Consider the following 22,786-nt stretch of genomic DNA (forward strand, 5'->3'; position numbering starts at 1 on the left):
TACGTGATGTATGTTACATCAACTATAGGTTTGTATTGTAAAAACTTCAACGTTGGTGTAAAATTACACAGTTTCGGTGTAAATTAACGATTCTTCTGATAATTTTACGACCACAAGGTCGTTGTTAAAGTACTTCAAAATGAAGTAAAATAATACACTGTGTTGTGATAATAATACACCAACCTTGTGTAACTTTACACAAGCAGTATGCATTTTAAAACTATCAATAAATGGTAATTTACTCACTTGTATCCTCATGTTCCTACACTGTAAAAAAGTTATTTTTCACTTTTGAAACAGGTGTATTTTTACACGCAATTATGGGTAAGTTATGAAAACACGATGTGTGTAATTGAAACAAAAATTCTTAGTTTGTCTGGCTTATTTTTTTGTAGCTAAAAGTATCTACAAGAAGCCAAACTAACGACACCTTTTAGTGAACTAAAAGACTTTCCATAATGTTATACAAACAGCAAAATCGATTTAAATGCTTTTATGAATTATAGAAACACATATAGAGCCGGTAATAATGTAGCCTCTCGTGTTAAACACTCGAGGGGAACAAGGAGTAGGAAGGGAACAGAGTGTGGCGAAAAGTCATCGAAAGCTTTTACAACTGAATACATTTATTACTGATGATACAAGAAATTATTCATTACAACATTAATGACGAAAACGTAAACAGTTGATATTTGCGGCGTGGCTCTGATTCGAATGTCTGCGAACAGAAACGTTTAACAATTATGAGACACGTGAATGCAGCTTAACAAATAAACTTTACAATTGCCCGTGCTCTCATACTAGGCACGCCGCTTGGCGCTGGGTACACCGTCAAAAGAATAGCTAAGTTACAACGTACATAAATTCCCAGACTGTAAAAGAAAATAACTAACCAAACCTCTTGACTTATGCAACTAATACATATACCATGTTTTTACGTAGGTACGCAGACCTCTAAGAATTACTCTAACACCTCGTCGACTCTTGTCGACACGTATTTCTGCGGGCAAGTCGATGCATGGATTACCAGTGACTATCTGCGCAAACTATCTTAGCGGGAGAAATGCTCGTCGGTGTGGGCACTGGGATTATTCTTCGGGTGTCACTGCCGGGTTTCGCACCTAAGCGTTGTATGTCCAGTCGGTAGTCAAGTCTTTCCTCGGGACTCACAGCTCACACCGCCGTCTCCAAGCCTTGCCTCCGTCACCACTGCCCCTCTTCTCAGTCTAAGTTTTCTACCCACTCGGTTTATAAGTGTCTACGACGAAACAGTACATTACCAAGTGGTAGCTTCTTCCAACGGGCAGCGTGACGGCAGACCTGCGAGACGTGTTGACGGTGTAGCTTCCTTCCGCAGGGAAGGCCGGCAGGGCCTCCGGCTGGTGTCGCTGGCGGTCGCGACGAGTCTCCTTCAGCGCAATATGGGCCCCCTTTTATACTCTGCGAGCTGCTCGTTTCAAGCATGGCAGAATGTTCTCGGTCGGGGCAACCGGAACCGGCGCCTGCGGCGATGTCCGGTTGGCAGCCCGCCAAAACGAGCCTCCCCGAGGACTGCCGAGCGGCTCCGAACTTCGCGCAGCGCGCGAACACTCGGCTTGTGCGGGTTGCATCGGCGCGCGGTTAGGCGCCGCGCGACATATCTTGATGTGCGTGTGCGGAGCACACGCAACAATAATAAAAAAGAGGGTGGTGTTATTTCACACCATGATACACATAAATGCACTACACAGTTACATACTCAATGTATATGTTAATTTACATTTAAATTAGTAAAAGTACTCATCTATATTGTTTAAAATTACGCATAGAGAGTATATGTGATTTTTAATGCTAAAAAGTCAAATTACCTCTCAGTGATGTGTAAAATTTCACCTACTTTGTTGGTGTTATTACAAAATTATGCATATCTGTGTAGTTTAAAATACACGACACATGAAGGGTAAAAATACATCTACATGAGCGGAGATACAGATGCCATCAAAACATCGGTGTAAAATTACACTTTTTTTAAAGTAAACATATATATGTGTATTTTAACACTTTTGCTCAAGTAAAAATTCAAACAAAAATATAAAAGTGATATTACTATTGTTTGGTTGATATGGCATTGCTACTTGTGTATTTTTACTTTGTGAAATATAATTTATAAATGTATATTCCCTGCAACTGTCAGTTTATTTAACTGCATTGTTGCCAAATTTATACTGACAATGAACATGTTTATATATACTCCATCCAAAAATATGTATTTTTTTAGTTTAAAGTTGTTAATGAACAATGTGTACTTAATAGAGATTTGCAATTCTATCGTTGAGATTGTTCAAGCAAACACTTCTTACAATCTAAGTGACTTAGACCAGTATAGAACCCAGAGCTTCGTTGTTGTTAGTCTAGCATAATCCCTCACCCATCATGCACTGCTTAACGGGAATGCTACTTTTGTAACATTATGTAAATTAAATTGAGTTTTTGTCAGAAAAATTACAAAGTATACTTTTTTTTGGAAGTTCACTGGCAGTTGTAAATTTGCTCCGACAAGTATTTTACATTTTTACTCATACGTAAGTATAGTGTATTTCTAGTAAAACAGGATACTGATTAATCTAACACTTGTTTATACGCATTTTCATCTATACATCCAAATGTGTGATTTAATACGTTATTTATTGTAATAACAATTGTATTTTCGAGTATTCTTACCGAAGCCTGTAGAACTTTATCGTTTTATAGGTACACTTGTGCAAAATTACATCAAGTGTACTATATTTTCAAAATCACACACCAAAAACATGTAACTATAATGAGTGGACTCTTGCGCGCGCAGCGACACAACAGCAGTCTGAAGAATGTCGCAGTTATTTACAAGCGGAACGCGTTGACACCTCCGCAAAAAAAGAAAAGAAACGGGAAAGATGTAGAGGAGAGAAACAAAAGAGGGCGCGGCGAGAGGAAAAGACCGCACAAAGCGCGCGAGAAGGGAAAATATTTCCCCCGAAAACTGGCCGCTGAACCTAAGTAGCAGCCGGCCACATCTTTTATGATGGCCGGCATACAGGAAAACAGCGTTTGTTTTATAGGCCAAGGGAGGCGGCGGCTGCGCCATTTCTCCTGCGCCGCGATAAAAGGTGTCACATCTATTTGAAAGTTTGGCAAGACTGCGCCCGCCCCGGAGAGCCGACGGCATGCCTGGCTGGAGGCAGGGGTGGCCAGGGGTGGCCAGGGGTGGCCAAATACTGTCCAGCTCCTCTGTTCCCCATTGGCCGGGCGGCAAGCGCTCATTGGACGCCACTACCGCAACGCTTCAAGCAAGCATTCGAGTCATTTCGAACACAAGCGCATTATATAAATAGAGACCTGCAAAATTCGCGGATTCATTCGGTGATAGGCTAGAATTCAAACACATATACCTCTTAGATAATTTTACTATAGGCTTACTGTTCATCTGGACGAATCTCAACCAGTTATAAACCCTCAACCAAAGAAGGATCGAATCACAGACAAACCAGCTGAGACGACTTACAAGTCGGCAGCCAATGAACTTGCGTTATTTGCCCAAGTGTACAGGGGTATGTGCAATCTATCCTGAAGACCATCGAAACCGCGAATTTTGCAGGTCTCTATACATATATACATAAGGCGTGACACAAACACAGAAACCGTTTCAGGTCCTGAGTTAGGAACGAATGTCTTGAAGACAGACAAAACGAACGAGATTTCTTGGCTCAACAAAAGCTTACATTTTTCTGTTCATGTGTCATTTTCTCATCGGTGTGTCGAACACCCACAAGGGAGTGAAAAGATTATTTAAACTTATAATAGTATTCATGTTTGCCGGTTTCAAAATAACTGAATTTGGCAGCTCTCTCAATACGACATGTGTAGTACTTAATTTAACAAAGATAAACTGCAGGCAATTGATGGAAGACGTTAATGATAGCGTCAAATCTGGCTGATGAAACTCCCGCTGCCAAAGAAAACTATTATAATGTTTAGTTCCGTTGTTACGGACTGCTATGACGTAACTTCGTCCGGGAGCCATGACGTCATTCGCTCGCCTGTGCTAGACACACCCATCGTCCCAGCTTAGTGTCAGCTTGGCTCCGTGTGGCTTAGAGACTATCTCTCCCACGCCATTCTTCGTAATAACTTTCTAACTACTTCTAAGCTTTCGAAACTATAAGTCCCTTGTATTTGTTTTTCTGCCAAAAATATTTTCATCACGTATTCACTTAGTGTAAAATCTGTAGAAATTATTCGTGGTAGAACAACAAATGCAATGTAGGTATCGTGTTAAATTTGAGAAATAGTCGTTACATAAAATAAATGACGGAAAAAAAATGATGAAGGTAAGATCAACATGGCGAATGAGACCGGGCATAAACCATCACGCTTTTTGAGTCGCTTGTTTCCTGTAACCCTGTGTTCCTTTTAGCGACACTTGTCTCATCATCTCGTCATTGATCCATTGTCTTCCTTCGGGGCGGAAGTTTTGTTCTAGCGTTAGCCAAAAGTCTGCCTTCATTGTATTGTGCTTCACCCTCAAGTTAACCCCGACACAAAATATTGCAATTTGTTTTCTCCGTGTCGACGTCAGCCAAAGTCTAATCTCTTCACACAAACTAACCAATGGGACAATTTTTCTTTTTTAACTAAAAGATAATGTCAAATTGATAAATATACAATACTGATATTAGTTAAAATATAAAAACATTTCTTACCATTGATGGGCCTGCGTTCGCATAATATATCCGTCCATCTTGCCATTTCAGTAAAAAAAAAATAATATCACTGTCGTTAGACATAATATGTTTGTGAGCACATAGGCTGTTTATTTAATAAAAGTTAGCAGTATCCCTTCTTGAACAGTTTTTGTGGCCAATTTGCTAGAGTTGCTTAATTCAAATAAAAGATGGTAAACGATTAGATAAAATGAAGGAAACTCGAACTAGGCAATTAATTTGTTTCTTTAATTCCTTTACTGAGGTTAAATTTTTGACATAGTAAAGCTTCCGGGCTGTGTAAACATGTCTGGACAGCATAACAATTAACTGGCAAATACAGGAAATATATATCTTGCTATTGCCCGATAAATATAACAGATCAGTGCTTATGAACTGTAGCCAAGATGAAACCTTTATAATACATATTTATGTAAAACACTTTATTTAACGATTAAAAAACGATTCCTCTTTGTGCGAACAGTTTCTCTCTGAAATTTGTAGAGTTCTTACTCTGAAAGAGTTTTGCTTTAGAATTTCAGTTAATTTATTACATGCTGGGTGGAATCAGTAGAAGCATTTATTTATTGAAATAGTTTGTCCTCTTTCAGTGAAAAATTTGTCTCAGAAGGCATTTTTCAAAATGCAAATTTTTATAATAATAATCTTATACATACGCGCAGAAACATAAAAAAAAAGCAATGCCATTAAATAGCTGTGAAATATTTTGAAACGATTGATCAACCAAAATTCTATACTGTAGAGTATCAGTCGTTGCAGGTATAAGCCACTGAAATATCAGCGCCATTCACAGAGACAAGTGATAAATTATACCATTCAAACAAGAATGAGAATATATAGTGTAATTTTTTCGTAAAGCATTCTACAAACCTTAATTGTGCGTAAAGTGATCTGATGTAATTAAGGTAAATAAATATTAGCACTAACGAAAAAAGAAACAGTCCCATGTCAACCAGCGTTTAGAACCAGTGTGCAAGTATTTCCCAAAATGACATCTAATAATAATTGTGGACAGAATTTCTGTGTTCGTTAGTGTCGCTTACGTTGAGTCACATCATGCCACTAGAATACAGGGACATGTAGGACCAGCAGTTCTAGCCAACGCTCGAAGTGCGAGGCGAGTGGCTGCCCCCGAGGAGCGAGGCGAGTGGCTGCCGCCCCGTGGTGCGAGGCGAGTGGCTGCTGCCCCGTGGTGCGAGGCGAGTGGCTGCCCCCCGAGGAGCGAGGCGAGTGGCTGCTGCCCCGTGGTGCGAGGCGAGTGGCTGCCGCCCCGTGGTGCGAGGCGAGTGGCTGCTGCCCCGTGGTGCGAGGCGAGTGGCTGCCCCCCGAGGAGCGAGGCGAGTGGCTGCTGCCCCGTGGTGCGAGGCGAGTGGCTGCCGTCCCGTGGTGCGAGGCGAGTGGCTGCCCCCCGAAGAGCGAGGCGAGTGGCTGCCCCCCGAGGAGCGAGGCGAGTGGCTGCTGCCCCGTGGTGCAAGGCGAGTGGCTGCCGTCCCGTGGTGCGAGGCGAGTGGCTGCCGCCCCAAGGAGCGAAGCGAGTGGCTGCTGCCCCGTGGTGCGAGGCTAGTGGCTGCCCCCCGAGGAGCGAGGCGAGTGGCTGCTGCCCCATGGTACGAAGCGAGTGGCTGCCGTCCCGTGGTGCGAGGCGAGTGGCTGCCCCCCGAGGAGCGAAGCGAGTGGCTGCCCCCCAAGGAGCGAGGCAAGTGGCTGCTGCCCCGTGGTGCGAGGCGAGTGGCTGCCACCCCGAGGAGCGAGGCGAGTGGCTGCCACCCCGAGGAGCGAGGCGAGTGGATGCCCCCCGAGGAGCGAGGCGAGTGGCTGCCGCCCCGTGGTGCGAGGCGAGTGGCTGCTGCCCCGTGGTGCGAGGCGAGTGGCTGCCCCCCGAGGAGCGAGGCGAGTGGCTGCTGCCCCGTGGTGCGAGGCGAGTGGCTGCCGTCCCGTGGTGCGAGGCGAGTGGCTGCCCCCCGAAGAGCGAGGCGAGTGGCTGCCCCCCGAGGAGCGAGGCGAGTGGCTGCTGCCCCGTGGTGCAAGGCGAGTGGCTGCCGTCCCGTGGTGCGAGGCGAGTGGCTGCCGCCCCAAGGAGCGAAGCGAGTGGCTGCTGCCCCGTGGTGCGAGGCGAGTGGCTGCCCCCCGAGGAGCGAGGCGAGTGGCTGCTGCCCCATGGTACGAAGCGAGTGGCTGCCGTCCCGTGGTGCGAGGCGAGTGGCTGCCCCCCGAGGAGCGAAGCGAGTGGCTGCCCCCCAAGGAGCGAGGCAAGTGGCTGCTGCCCCGTGGTGCGAGGCGAGTGGCTGCCACCCCGAGGAGCGAGGCGAGTGGCTGCCACCCCGAGGAGCGAGGCGAGTGGATGCCCCCCGAGAAGCGAGGCGAGTGGCTGCCGCCCCGTGGTGCGAGGCGAGTGGCTGCCGCCCCGAGGAGCGAGGCGAGTGGCTGCCACCCCGAGGAGCGAGGCGAGTGGCTGCCCCCCGAGGAGCGAGGCGAGTGGCTGCCGCCCCGTGGTGCGAGGCGAGTGGCTGCCGCCCCGAGGAGCGAGGCGAGTGGCTGCCCCCCGAGGAACGAGGCGAGTGGCTGCCGCCCCGTGGTGCGAGGCGAGTGGCTGCCGCCCCGTGGTGCGAGGCGAGTGGCTGCCGCCCCGTGGTGCGAGGCGAGTGGCTGCCGCCCCGAGGAGCGAGGCGTGTGGCTGCCCCCCGAGGAGCGAGGCGAGTGGCTGCCGCCCCGTGGTGCGAGGCGAGTGGCTGCCGCCCCGAGGAGCGAGGCGAGTGGCTGCCCCCGAGGAGCGAGGCGAGTGGCTGCCGCCCCGTGGTGCGAGGCGAGTGGCTGCCCCCCGAGGAGCGAGGCGAGTGGCTGCCCCCCCGAGGAGCGAGGCGAGTGGCTGCCCCCCGAGGAGCGAGGCGAGTGGCTGCCGCCCCGAGGAGCGAGGCGAGTGGCTGCCGCCCCGTGGTGCGAGGCGAGTGGCTGCCGCCCCGAGGAGCGAGGCGAGTGGCTGCCACCCCGAGGTGCGAGGCGAGTGGCTGCCCCCCGAGGAGCGAGGCGAGTGGCTGCCCCCCGAGGAGCGAGGCGAGTGGCTGCCCCCCGAGGAGCGAGGCGAGTGGCTGCCGCCCCGAGGAGCGAGGCGAGTGGCTGCCGCCCCGAGGAGCGAGGCGAGTGGTGCCGCCCCGAGGAGCGAGGCGAGTGGCTGCCCCCCGAGGAGCGAGGCGAGTGGCTGCCGCCCGAGGAGCGAGGCGAGTGGCTTCCCCCCGAGGAGCGAGGCGAGTGGCTGCCGCCCCGTGGTGCGAGGCGAGTGGCTGCCCCCCGAGGAGCGAGGCGAGTGGCTGCCGCCCCGAGGAGCGAGGCGAGTGGCTGCCCCCGAGGAGCGAGGCGAGTGGCTGCCGCCCCGTGGTGCGAGGCGAGTGGCTGCCCCCCGAGGAGCGAGGCGAGTGGCTGCCCCCCGTGGAGCGAGGCGAGTGGCTGCCCCCCGAGGAGCGAGGCGAGTGGCAGCCGCCCCGAGGAGCGAGGCGAGTGGCTGCCGCCCCGTGGTGCGAGGCGAGTGGCTGCCGCCCCGTGGTGCGAGGCGAGTGGCTGCCGCCCCGAGGAGCGAGGCGAGTGGCTGCCACCCCGAGGTGCGAGGCGAGTGGCTGCCCCCCGAGGAGCGAGGCGAGTGGCTGCCCCCCGAGGAGCGAGGCGAGTGGCTGCCCCCCGAGGAGCGAGGCGAGTGGCTGCCGCCCGAGGAGCGAGGCGAGTGGCTGCCCCCGAGGAGCGAGGCGAGTGGCTGCCGCCCCGTGGTGCGAGGCGAGTGGCTGCCCCCCGAGGAGCGAGGCGAGTGGCTGCCGCCCCGAGGAGCGAGGCGAGTGGCTGCCGCCCCGTGGTGCGAGGCGAGTGGCTGCCCCCCGAGGAGCGAGGCGAGTGGCTGCCGCCCGAGGAGCGAGGCGAGTGGCTGCCCCCGAGGAGCGAGGCGAGTGGCTGCCGCCCCGTGGTGCGAGGCGAGTGGCTGCCCCCCGAGGAGCGAGGCGAGTGGCTGCCGCCCCGAGGAGCGAGGCGAGTGGCTGCCGCCCCGTGGTGCGAGGCGAGTGGCTGCCCCCCGAGGAGCGAGGCGAGTGGCTGCCCCCCGAGGAGCGAGGCGAGTGGCTGCCCCCCGAGGAGCGAGGCGAGTGGCTGCCGCCCCGAGGAGCGAGGCGAGTGGCTGCCGCCCCGAGGAGCGAGGCGAGTGGTGCCGCCCCGAGGAGCGAGGCGAGTGGCTGCCGCCCGAGGAGCGAGGCGAGTGGCTGCCCCCCGAGGAGCGAGGCGAGTGGCTGCCCCCCGAGGAGCGAGGCGAGTGGCTGCCGCCCGAGGAGCGAGGCGAGTGGCTGCCCCCCGAGGAGCGAGGCGAGTGGCTGCCGCCCCGTGGTGCGAGGCGAGTGGCTTGCCCCCCGAGGAGCGAGGCGAGTGGCTGCCCCCCGAGGAGCGAGGCGAGTGGCTGCCGCCCCGAGGAGCGAGGCGAGTGGCTGCCGCCCCGTGGTGCGAGGCGAGTGGCTTGCCCCCCGAGGAGCGAGGCGAGTGGCTGCCCCCCGAGGAGCGAGGCGAGTGGCTGCCCCCCGAGGAGCGAGGCGAGTGGCTGCCCCCCGAGGAGCGAGGCGAGTGGCTGCCGCCCCGAGGAGCGAGGCGAGTGGCTGCCGCCCCGAGGAGCGAGGCGAGTGGTGCCGCCCCGAGGAGCGAGGCGAGTGGCTGCCGCCCGAGGAGCGAGGCGAGTGGCTGCCCCCCGAGGAGCGAGGCGAGTGGCTGCCCCCCGAGGAGCGAGGCGAGTGGCTGCCGCCCGAGGAGCGAGGCGAGTGGCTGCCCCCCGAGGAGCGAGGCGAGTGGCTGCCGCCCCGTGGTGCGAGGCGAGTGGCTTGCCCCCCGAGGAGCGAGGCGAGTGGCTGCCCCCCGAGGAGCGAGGCGAGTGGCTGCCCCCCGAGGAGCGAGGCGAGTGGCTGCCGCCCGAGGAGCGAGGCGAGTGGCTGCCCCCCGAGGAGCGAGGCGAGTGGCTGCTGCCCGAGGAGCGAGGCGAGTGGCTGCCCCCCGAGGAGCGAGGCGAGTGGCTGCCGCCCGAGGAGCGAGGCGAGTGGCTGCCCCCCGAGGAGCGAGGCGAGTGGCTGCCCCCCGAGGAGCGAGGCGAGTGGCTGCCGCCCGAGGAGCGAGGCGAGTGGCTGCCCCCCGAGGAGCGAGGCGAGTGGCTGCCCCCCGAGGAGCGAGGCGAGTGGCTGCCGCCCGAGGAGCGAGGCGAGTGGCTGCCCCCCGAGGAGCGAGGCGAGTGGCTGCCGCCCCGTGGTGCGAGGCGAGTGGCTTGCCCCCCGAGGAGCGAGGCGAGTGGCTGCCGCCCCGTGGTGCGAGGCGAGTGGCTGCCGCCCCGAGGAGCGAGGCGAGTGGCTGCCGCCCCGTGGTGCGAGGCGAGTGGCTTGCCCCCCGAGGTGCGAGGCGAGTGGCTGCCCCCCGAGGAGCGAGGCGAGTGGCTGCCGCCCCGAGGAGCGAGGCGAGTGGCTGCCCCCCGAGGAGCGAGGCGAGTGGCTGCCCCCCGAGGAGCGAGGCGAGTGGCTGCCGCCCGAGGAGCGAGGCGAGTGGCTGCCCCCCGAGGAGCGAGGCGAGTGGCTGCCGCCCCGTGGTGCGAGGCGAGTGGCTTGCCCCCCGAGGAGCGAGGCGAGTGGCTGCCCCCCGAGGAGCGAGGCGAGTGGCTGCCGCCCCGAGGAGCGAGGCGAGTGGCTGCCGCCCCGTGGTGCGAGGCGAGTGGCTGCCCCCCGAGGAGCGAGGCGAGTGGCTGCCCCCCGAGGAGCGAGGCGAGTGGCTGCCCCCCGAGGAGCGAGGCGAGTGGCTGCCGCCCCGAGGAGCGAGGCGAGTGGCTGCCGCCCCGAGGAGCGAGGCGAGTGGTGCCGTCCCGAGGAGCGAGGCGAGTGGCTGCCCCCCGAGGAGCGAGGCGAGTGGTGCCGCCCCGAGGAGCGAGGCGAGTGGCTGCCGCCCCGAGGAGCGAGGCGAGTGGCTGCCGCCCCGAGGAGCGAGGCGAGTGGCTGCCGCCCCGAGGAGCGAGGCGAGTGGTGCCGCCCCGAGGAGCGAGGCGAGTGGCTGGCCCCCGAGGAGCGAGGCGAGTGGCTGCCCCCCGAGGAGCGAGGCGAGTGGTGCCGCCCCGAGGAGCGAGGCGAGTGGCTGCCGCCCCAAGGAGCGAGGCGAGTGGCTGCCGCCCCGAGGAGCGAGGCGAGTGGCTGCCGCCCCGAGGAGCGAGGCGAGTGGTGCCGCCCCGAGGAGCGAGGCGAGTGGCTGCCCCCCTAGGAGCGAGGCGAGTGACTGCCCCCCGAGGAGCGAGGCGAGTGGCTGCCGCCCCGAGGAGCGAGGCGAGTGGCTGCCGCCCCGAGGAGCGAGGCGAGTGGTGCCGCCCCGAGGAGCGAGGCGAGTGGTGCCGCCCCGAGGAGCGAGGCGAGTGGCTGGCCCCCGAGGAGCGAGGCGAGTGGCTGCCGCCCCGAGGAGCGAGGCGAGTGGCTGCCGCCCCGAGGAGCGAGGCGAGTGGTGCCGCCCCGAGGAGCGAGGCGAGTGGCTGGCCCCCGAGGAGCGAGGCGAGTGGCTGCCGCCCCGAGGAGCGAGGCGAGTGGTGCCGCCCCGAGGAGCGAGGCGAGTGGCTGGCCCCCGAGGAGCGAGGCGAGTGGCTGCCGCCCCGAGGAGCGAGGCGAGTGGTGCCGCCCCGAGGAGCGAGGCGAGTGGCTGCCGCCCCGAGGAGCGAGGCGAGTGGCTGCCGCCCCGAGGAGCGAGGCGAGTGGTGCCGCCCCGAGGAGCGAGGCGAGTGGTGCCGCCCCGAGGAGCGAGGCGAGTGGCTGCCGCCCCGAGGAGCGAGGCGAGTGGCTGCCGCCCCGAGGAGCGAGGCGAGTGGTGCCGCCCCGAGGAGCGAGGCGAGTGGCTGCCGCCCCGAGGAGCGAGGCGAGTGGTGCCGCCCCGAGGAGCGAGGCGAGTGGCTGCCGCCCCGAGGAGCGAGGCGAGTGGCTGCCGCCCCGAGGAGCGAGGCGAGTGGTGCCGCCCCGAGGAGCGAGGCGAGTGGTGCCGCCCCAAGGAGCGAGGCGAGTGGCTGCCCCCCGAGGAGCGAGGCGAGTGGTGCCGCCCCGAGGAGCGAGGCGAGTGGCTGCCGCCCCGAGGAGCGAGGCGAGTGGCTGCCGCCCCGAGGAGCGAGGCGAGTGGTGCCGCCCCGAGGAGCGAGGCGAGTGGCTGCCGCCCCGAGGAGCGAGGCGAGTGGCTGCCGCCCCGAGGAGCGAGGCGAGTGGCTGCCGCCCCGAGGAGCGAGGCGAGTGGTGCCGCCCCGAGGAGCGAGGCGAGTGGTGCCGCCCCGAGGAGCGAGGCGAGTGGCTGGCCCCCGAGGAGCGAGGCGAGTGGCTGCCCCCCGAGGAGCGAGGCGAGTGGTGCCGCCCCGAGGAGCGAGGCGAGTGACTGCCGCCCCGAGGAGCGAGGCGAGTGGCTGCCGCCCCGAGGAGCGAGGCGAGTGGCTGCCGCCCCGAGGAGCGAGGCGAGTGGCTGCCGCCCCGAGGAGCGAGGCGAGTGGCTGGCCCCCGAGGAGCGAAGCGAGTGGCTGCCGCTCCGAGGTCTGGAGGTGCGCTGTCGACAGAAGAAACTGTTTTCACGCTTCAAATATATTTTGTCAGAGGGAGGGTTTTGCCGAAAGAAGACGTGGAGTCGACCGGACGGCCGATGTTTGAAGAGAGAACAGGCGCGGTTCGTTAGCGGCGCGGAAGGCAAAGAAAACAGCGGCATATTTTAGTGGCAAATTGGTGTAGGGCGGTGAAAGGTAGAATGCGAAGGGGGAGAAAGGGGGGAAGGGGTCGGTGGTGGGTGGTATGGTCTGCCCAAGCGGCAAAGGTAGTAGTGAAGTTTATTTATGGGCAGTGTATAACTCCTCCCCCAAGGCATCGTGTTTGTGTTTGTGTGTACTTTCGGGTTCGTGAGAACTCGCCATTAAGGCGCTCCGAGAACCCCCAGCTCGACGCCCCCCCCCCTCCCCCGGCAAACCCTTCCGAAAACCCACCGCGGTCGGGAGCGTGTGATTCCACTCCTCGCCCCCCCCCCCCCTTCCGCTCGCCAGATTGAAAAAAATCATTACTATTGAAGTTATAATTAGAAACAAAACAACAACGAGAGACGAGGAGAAGAGCTCGGCAGCACGAAGCCGGAGATGGCGCGGCCGAGGCTCTGCCGGGCTGGCACCGCCGAACAGCCGCGCCTACAGGAGGTGCAACTACAGGAGTTGCGCCTACAGGAGCTGCGCCTACAGAGGCCGCGCCTCCAGGAACTGCGACTACATGAGTTGCGACTACAGAAGTCTTACCTACAGAAGCCGCGCCTATGGAAGCCGCGCCTAAAGGAGTTGCGACTTAAGAAGCCGCGCCTACAGGACGTGCAACTAGAGAAGCCATACTTACAGTAGCCGCGCCTGCAGAAGTCGTGCCTGCACAAGCCACGCCGGCTGGAAGATGGTCAGCAACACGCCAGGCTTCACGCTGACAGTGTGGTCAGTGCACACACATCGAGCACACAGAGCGAGCCATCAACCTCGACACGTGCACAGCGAGCCCTCCAGACATTTCTTACTTGTGTGATCCCAGGATAACACGGGAGAAACCTAATCGCCGTTCCCTGACTGAGAGTTGAACTCAAGTTCCTTCCTAATGCGACGACCTTGTATCCGCGCTGTGCCCAGGCGCCAGATGTCTCCCTCGCTGTGACAGCTGGCCAGGGAAGCTTTCTGTTTTCCTTCTTATTTCAGTTACAGCTGGCTGTTCCTTGGTCAATCCTGTGGTCCTACTTCGTGAAATAATAATTCTTTGAAATGTTTGCACAATGTTTGTGTAAATGAGGCGTGCAAACTGTTTATTTAACGTAACCCCACAAACATTTCCTGCAATTATCTCAAAGTCTCGTCCATAGCAAATACTATTCCAGACTTGATAACACATCACAAACCTTCAATGGTAAATTAGGAGCGGCCGATTTAGAAGTTAATGCAGCAACACCAGGGACGGATATTGGCGATTTACGGGAAACCGACATAAGGTTGGCTAAACTGATTCTAAAACTGCCCCAGGGAACACTGACATGAGGTTATATCCAAAGAATCAGTGATGAAGTTGGTTACTCATGCCTGAATCCAAGCAGGATTTCATATAACCAGGCAACAGATACGGAGCTTACATAGCTTTTAAAGACATCCTACCCTTTTGATTTGAAGTAAAGATAGACCGTAAACATTTCAAAATGTTTACCCATAAGAAAATTTTTATTTTAACTATGGTTGGAAATTCTTGGAATCTTCTCGATATTCATTTGCTTGACAATAAAAATTTGTCTGTCTGTCGACCACGCTAATCAGTTCTTAAAAGACCTTAAGAATCTTATTAATATAATTCACAAATTTTAAAATATGTAACAAATTTTAGTTATGCGTATGATTGAACTAACTCTTCGAAACAGTTTTTTTTTTTCGAAAGTGTTTTAAAGTATTACATTTTTCAGCAAAATAGTTCTTGATTTATTATATTTTTGTAACTATTCAATACCTTAAATGTTTTATGTATATTAATTTTATTGAAGTATATTATACAAATCTGTAGTCAAACTGTAAGATTGGATCAAAGTTATTTCACAATCACTAAAAAAACGAAGTTCTTAAATATTAGCTTAAAATAAAGGTTTATATTGATTGATTTAAAATTAATTTTATGAATGAAATATTTTTAATAAATAGCAGAAACCCCTTGGTATTATTAAGTTGAATTCCAAACAAAAATATAAACAAAAATATTCTGTAAAATATTTATCATTATGTTGTTAATATCACTCCAAACATCTGGCAAAATGCAACGTTAGTTGCAGTCATTGGTACTTAATGTATTACTTTGTTTTCCTCAGCTTGGAGCGTTCTCTGTTTGATATAGGATACTTCAAAATAGTGTTATTATAATAATACTCTGGAATGCTCGTTATTGAGTACGTGTTTGTACCTGCATTACCAGTTTCCACCATATTGCAGTAATTTGGATGATACACTGTGGAAAGTGAACAATAAGCAAGCAAATATAGAGAAATGTATTACGGCTTGTTTCGCACTGGCTTGCAAATGTAAAGTGGCGGCAATTTCTTGCCCTTCAGAGCAACACAGAGTTTCATCTGCTTCCCACTACACATTGGTGCTAAGCGGGTTGCAGACAGCACTCTTCAAAGGCGCAAGTACTCGCTTCGTTTAGAAAATATTAAGTAGACGTCATAGTTACCAATAAAATTCGAGGGTTAGTTTGAAGGTATGTTCACAGATCTGGCGGCTGTAAATTAGTTATTGGAGTTAAGTGAGTTATTGGAGTGCTATAGAAAAAAACTGCCCACCATAAGCGTTGGGTTTGATCTCCTGAAGTATAATATTCAATTTTTAAGTAAACTGTTAAGCTTGAATCTTAAAAAATATCTTATAATCAATAAAACTTGCATCTAGATACCTGTTCTTCACTTGTTCAGAAATCCTCATTTTTTTTCTTCATGTAGGTCATAACATAATTAACAGTGTGACCGTGTATGGTCACGAGACGTTAAATTAAAATTCCACCACAAAACATTTAAGGACATTAAGAAGCTTACCTTTCATGTTGACGTGTAGGAATAAACTGACATCTTGTGACGTCACGACTCATAGATAGGCTACGGCTGTGTGCGGCAAAAGACAGTGCACTTTCAAACAAAAACCATAGACAAAGTGGAGACTTCATTCCTACACAACATCGAATTCAGTGTTACCAACTCCGGATTTAGCAAGAAGAAGAATAAATCTCGGAAATTGGTTATTTATCGATTATGTGAACTGGTATGAAGATCCTTCTAGAACATTCGAAAATCATCTCTATTAATCCCGAGATTTGGAGTGGCAATAGGTGTAAAGGGGGGGGGGGTGGTGAGAAATGGGTATATAAGCCCGGGATTTTGATCAGTTAGGCATGGAGCAGCAGGACCATCACCAACATCATCATGAGGCATTAGAGAGAGAGAGATTGACAGAATGCAAGGTGTTTTGGAGAGCTAAGTATGAGTGTTGTAATTATTTGTTATGAAATGGCCAGTAGAGTTTAAATTTTTGATAATGATGAAAATAACTTTGAGATTTTTGTGTAGTATCTGTTGGACTTGTGTTTTGTGTGAATATGATGCACCTGTTTAAACTTAAAGTGTTGTTTATGTGCTAATAATGTGGATTGGTACTTGTTAAATTTGCTGCACCTCCTGTACATTTTCTTGTTTTGGCGGCTATATTGCTTTCAATAAATTTATTTTAGCTCTCCAAAGACCTTTTCCTTATGAGTTGATTAATAGTTTGTTTATGTTTGGTTTAAAGACATGAAGCATTTAAATGTACCTTTTTAATAAATGTTGGCTCTTCTAGCCTAGAGTTCGAAACCAAAGAAAGCATTAAAGTCAGATATATTTATTGCGTGTAAGTTATAACATATTTGTTATTTATGAGATATATCTAGTCATAACAGATCTAACTATTTTTGTACTATTTATGAGATGTTAAAGATTTACAATAAACATTGGAAATAATTTGATGTGTTCGGTCAATGTTCTGCCACTTTACATTTTTCAGCATAGGTTTTATCCCTTTGATTTTGTTTGATTTTGAATTTAATATGCAGGTTAGGCCCCATCTGGGCAAGTGTTTACCTTGTGGAAGGTAACAAGAGTTTATGCTTGCAGTGGGAGTTGGGACTATGAAGGGGCCCGGCCTCAACAGCAAAACAAAAAATTAAATAAAAACATACCACCACACAATAGCCAGGAAACATTTAAGTAAACGACATTAACAAAATCGAAGATAATCATTGCATTGTTTTCATAGGCCAGCCGTCACAAAAACAAAAAAATGTCTGAATTGTAATTTATTTTCGTTCCCAACTTTTTTAAATATTGTGATTGTTGTGTTTCGCTCTCTGTGCGCGCTGGTCTTATTTAACATAATTTAAAATCTGTTACACGCAGTGTTCATTCAGTGAACTATGGAGACACAGAACCAATATTTTGCCTTTAAATAAATATGTTGGCTTACATCATAGTTGTTTATGGACAAAAGCAAGCCTTATCGCTGACAGTAGATTTTCTTCGGATTACTTGTATTTTACACATACCCATATTGCGCGATTGCTTCATTAAGGCCATTATTTTGTGTTAAGTTCCTCTCATTTCACTTAAAATAATAGTCTCAGATGTTTCATATTTTTCTTAACAAAACACAATTTTTTTTGTGTGTATGGACTACTCGTTCCCATTATTATGTTTTTCCCGCGCTCTTGTCTGTATATCCATTATACGCTAATTATGTATGTTAATGTTAATAGGCTCTATTATTTGAATAACTTTTCAGGTCATTACAACGAAAAAAACGGTGGATATAATAAAAAATTTAAAAAGTTTAGTTCTATTAATCTCTTAAAGATAATATTTCTTAGCCTAATAGTTCTGTATCAACCAGACTTATAAATTGTACCACGGCCAAAAATACGAAGTCGTAATTTTTTATACGAGCGAATTATTATGCGTGTATGATCCCAAACTGAACATATTAAAAAACGAATGTCATCGTTAACTTCTATTCAAAAAATTGTTTGGTGTGTGAGATAAAAAAACGAAAATTCTGTGATTCATCTTATAATTAATGCAAAATTAACAAAAAACTGTTAAACAAATAAGCATTCTTACCAATGGGTACATATTTTATTAAATGCTGTTCGGTTTTACCGAACAGCGGCACATCGAGTATATATTAATGTAAGATATAAGTTGAGTACACGATACCATTACTTCTTTGCAGCATCAATATTTCATCATTTATGCGCGTGTAAAACGCAAACATTATGGTTTTATTTCAGTGGCGAATGCAAATCTGCCCGTGTCCCCAGCCAGTGCAAACGCGGCCACGAGTAATAATCGCAAGAATACACTCGCGAGCAGAGACAGTCTTGCATTTCTTTTAACAAACTCCTGTCATTTCCTTTCCCTTTGTGGGAGACGTTAGTGTACGTCCCCCCTCCCCCCTCCCCCCTGCCCACCCCCCGGGGGTAAACAAGAAGGCCGCAGCTCACTTTCATTAAAAACTCCAAGGAGGCACGTGCCGTTTCCAGCGCGTAATTATGTGCGCCCGGGGCGGCTGTGTGGACGAATACAAGCATTTGCCGGCGACAACCTCCTAGCTCCTGGACATCTCCTTGTTTCTGGACAACCTGCTCATAGACATACACCTTGCTCCTAGGCAACCTCCTTGTTTTTGGACAACCTCTTTGTTTTTGGACAACCTCTTTGTTCATGGATGACCTGCCACTTTACAACCTCCTAGCTCCTGGACAACTTCCTTGGCTCCTGGAATAAATTCTCCTAGACAACATCCTTGCTCCTATACAACCTCCTTTCTTCTGGAAACCCTTTCGTTCCTGGACAACCTGCTCCTAGACTACGTACTGGTTCCTATACAACCTCCTTGCTCCTAGACCGCCTCCTTGTTTCTGGACAACCTCCTTGTTTCTGGACTGCATTCTTGGTTCTGATCCAAGCATATTTTACCTGTCCTTTGTCGGATATCCGAATATACCTATTCGTGAATCCACACCTGCCACGAGGAAAACATATGAATGTAGTTGGCAGAATATTTACCGACCATCTCTTCTATGATTTATGTAGGGACAGCAATAATCTAGGCTGAAGGTGCTATATAACTGTTTCTTCAGTACATAAAACTGTTATAAACTATGGCATGAAAGGTGTTTTGTATGCAGATAATTTTATTGGGCGTGCTGAAATTCAGTTACAGCTGCCTGTAAACCTTACACAGAATCTTTACTTTCTCATTTATATTCTCATTTTCCAAATGTGGGGGACGCTCGCCACGCTTAAAAATAATTCCCAGCTCATTAATTGGATGTCGAAGTGAGCTAGTGAAGTTCACCAACGGGAATTTTGTATAAGTGAGCTGTTACCTAGTCAGAATGCTTGTGTTTTTATCATCGGGCTCGTGAAAATCAAGACGACCCTGATGTGTACGATTTCCTGTTGGGTCAAAACCGAATGTTTTTGAAATCAGGAGCGTTGAGGACGATTTCCTGAGCCCGGAATGTTTTCTCAAAATACTCAAATTCCCCCCCCCCCCCTCCCAAACCAGTGAGTTCTGTTAAGGTCCTTCTCACTGTTTCACACATAAGTCTGTCTCTAATTATTTGAATCCACGCTTATAACATTCACTGTGGTATAGCTTATATTTTAGTATTGTAAAACAGACGAAATAAAAAATTATTAAAATTGTAGTAATTTATTTAACAAGTTCACCTGACAAACCTTTTAAGGGATTAAAAAAAATAATTCGGGTAGCAACGCTGCAATAACCCGGTGTCATCTTAAAACTACTTTAGCTCAAGACAATTTAGCGCTTGGAACAATACAAGAAGCAACATTAAAATTCAAACTACGGAAGTGCGCTTAAGAACACAATAATCCACCCGACAGATTTTATAGCAGACTGCTCAGCCAATGACGCCCTAGCATCCTCAAAGAAAAAGTAGAAGGAAAATGCAGTAGAATTAGGAGGACCTTTCGTTATTTGTGTTTCACACAAGCGGGGTTGCCAAGTGTATCGCAGTACACATACAAAACGTTGTAACGTGTCACTCCAGAATCGCTTCTGTTGTCATGTGGTGTTTACATAAAATATAAACTCCAAAATGTTTATGTTTCTGCCCGGGCGTGATGATCTGACACATTTCTCTTCACGTAGTTTTCTAAATAACCAAGATCATTTTTATTTTAAAACAATATGAGTTCACCAACCTTGTAATTATGAAAGTTTACAACTTAATACAGGAAACTACTTTTACTAAACGATGGAAAATAGGTTTAACATGAATAACCATACCTAAAACATAGTAGGCCTATTTCATATTCAGAAAACAATTTTATCGTTGCAGTGTTATTTCAAGAATACTCACTCAACAGTCCAACAATAACACTTCCTTGCAACAATAGCACAATACCATTCTCGGACTTTAACTCATTACTCACGCAACAAAGGAAAACAAATCTCTCTTTCGTCACAACTGTTCTCACTTGAGACATAACTAACTGAATCTCTCAGAACAGTCGCGAAAAGTCCGCTCGTCTGCCGTGGCTCTGATTGTATCCGGCAAATGTCTTCCGTGAGATGAGAGTTCAGATTTCTCACACACTAGAGGCTTCCTTGTTGCGTTCGGAAGCTCGCGGTATCGCGAAGACAAGCACAGACTCCAGGTGTGACGTCATTGGCGCATGCGAGCATAGCCTCCAAGCCGCGTGAGCGGGTATGCCACGTATTGACAATCAGTTGCCTTTTTTGACGTGACAACGTCTAATAAATCAATGAACGCCGGCTGCACGCACGAAAATTTTCCCGTTATGCACATTGTCCCGTTACTCTGTGTCCCGTTACGCTCATTGTACGCTTGCGCCGCATCTATCTCTCTTCCAATCGATTGGAACAACAATCGATTTGACTTTTTCGAGGCAGATTAAACTTGAAACACTCCCATTCGTTTCCCACTTTTCCTATCATCGTCCTATCCTTAACAGAATAACACAGATTGGAAGAAGTTAAATAGCAAATATGTATAAAAGTTATAGTTAAAATAATCTCTTCTTTAAAGTAATAAACATATTTGAATTAATGAGTGCAAATAAAAGTAAATTTATCAATTAAATTGTAGATTTCATTTCACTCCTTCTTTGTGTACATACAAAATAGTGATAATTCAATAAAAATGATTCAATTTTATTCATAAAAGTATGAAATCATTTCATCAATGTTTTGTTATGACGTCACATTAAACTATCGTCCGTAAACCGACTTTACAGACAACCAATTTTTTTTTCAAATTATAAACCACAGTATAGTTTTTGTTAATAACTAAACTTCATCACATATGTTCGTTATAAAATGCAATAATACCTTGAGGGGTCTCAGCCATTTAGTTTAAAACTGTCCAATAATTGACATAGAGTTGTGTTGCGTAGAGTTACTGTTTATAGTTTACAGAACATGCTAATAAAATGAATATAATATCAATATTAGTCAACAGCAAACAAATGACGTAAATAAGTCTGAGCTGACGTTTCGGCACACTATTTTACAAACACTCAGACTTTGGCAGCTGAACTTTATTTTAAATTTACAAAATAATAATTACTGATTAAAGGTTAACTAATCTGGAGCTAGATGAATCCGTGTAATTACGTCGAAACAATATTTATCTTGCCAAATTGTGAATGTTCGGTGAAGCTCGTGTTGAGAACGAAATACCTTATCTTTAAACCAGTGTGTTAGTTCCCAATTCTAAAAAAAAAGGTTTATTACAATATTTATGCAGCAGCGCATTTTACTACGTCACGTAAGATAGCAAAATGGTGCAGTGGTTGAATACTGTTCTGTCACGCTGAAGAACCTGAGTTCGGTTTTTCCTGACTTCTCTGAATCACTCCAGACAGATGCTAGCCGAATGCGTCATCAACGCCACTTATTTACGTCATGTCGTCTCTGACAACATCTTCGACAAGAAGCAAAGCGATGCCTGGGTAAATCGATTTCATCCTGGATAGAATACTTATATTCTGGAGGACGTTTGCTTTTTTTTAGCATGAAATCCGGAAGTTTTGCTGATTTAAATGGGTTTTATCATTGATTATTTTACTTCTAATATTTCGTATTTTCGCACGTGATTTTAAAAAACTTCAAAATATAATCATAAATTTGTTTATAAACTGGTTTATTTTCCACTGAACAATTACTTACTTATGTAATGGTTTTTAATTAAATAAATCGCAAATTTCTATGTCAGTCCTAGCATGTGCTCAAAGCATGGAATTGTGTGGTGTAAAGTTTTGGATTAACCTATGTTATGTATCTTTCGTCTTGGAACTCTTTATTTTTTAGTACATCATTCATAAATCAATAAAAAATAAGTTTCTGTGGTCTCAGGAAAACCTAATCTTAATTTATTTACCAATGATATAATAAAAATAAAGCATTTAAAAACACAGGCTACGCACGAATGGTCAGCCAAAAACTATGCACCACATTACTTTATACTTTCAGTAGATGCTTGGAGGAGCGCACATAATTGCCCCTATGTTTAATTGTATAAATACCTTCCACAGCAACCACGTATTGTTATATTATATATTTTTAAATCGTGAGCAAAAAAACGAAGTATTATAAGTAGAGACTGGAAAAATTCGCGGATTCATTTCGTGATAGTCTAGACTCCAAAAACGTTTGCCCTTTTGCTGCATCAGTGATTGGGCCACAGTTTATCTGAACAATACTCGGCCAATGAAAAACCTTTAACAAAATAAGTATCGAATCACTAGCGTCCCAGTTAACAGGTGTCACGAGTCAGTAGCCAATGAGCAGATATAATTTTCCCGCGTGCATAGAGGATCATGCAGTATATCCTACAGGTCATTGAAATCGCGAATTTTCCGGTCTCTAATTATTAGAGACCTGCAAAATTTGCGGTTTCGATGGCCTTCAGGAAAGACTGCACATACCCCTGTACACTCGGGCAAATAACGCAAGTTCATTGGCTGCCGACTTGTAAGTCGTTATCAGCTGGTTTGTCTGTGATTCGATCCTTCTTTGGTTGAGGGTTTATAACTGGTTGAGATTCGTCCAGATGAACAGCAAGCCAATAGAAAAATTATCTAAGAGGTATATGTGTTTGAATTCTAGCCTATCGCCAAATGAATCCGCGAATTTTGCAGTTCTCTACTAATTATAAACAAAATGTCCTGGGGACTGGACTGGGAAATGTTGTTTCTCGCGCGTTGATTGGTCGTTGTGCTCGGGCGAAGACGTTGTTCGGTGGTTCTGCAGGCGCTGAAGATGGCCGTGCAGGTGTCTGCTGTCTGCGAAGAGCGCGCAGCAGAGCAGCCAGCAGACACGGAGTCTGCTGCGGCGATGTGTCCGGCAGAGACACGCTGGTCGGCCGGAGTTTATGCCCTCGCACGGAGGGGCGTATTTGCCGACGAAGCTTCTCCCCCGGTGT

Source organism: Bacillus rossius, chromosome 2 (genome assembly GCF_032445375.1).
Source record: "Bacillus rossius redtenbacheri isolate Brsri chromosome 2, Brsri_v3, whole genome shotgun sequence".
Lineage (NCBI taxonomy): Eukaryota > Metazoa > Arthropoda > Insecta > Phasmatodea > Bacillidae > Bacillus > Bacillus rossius.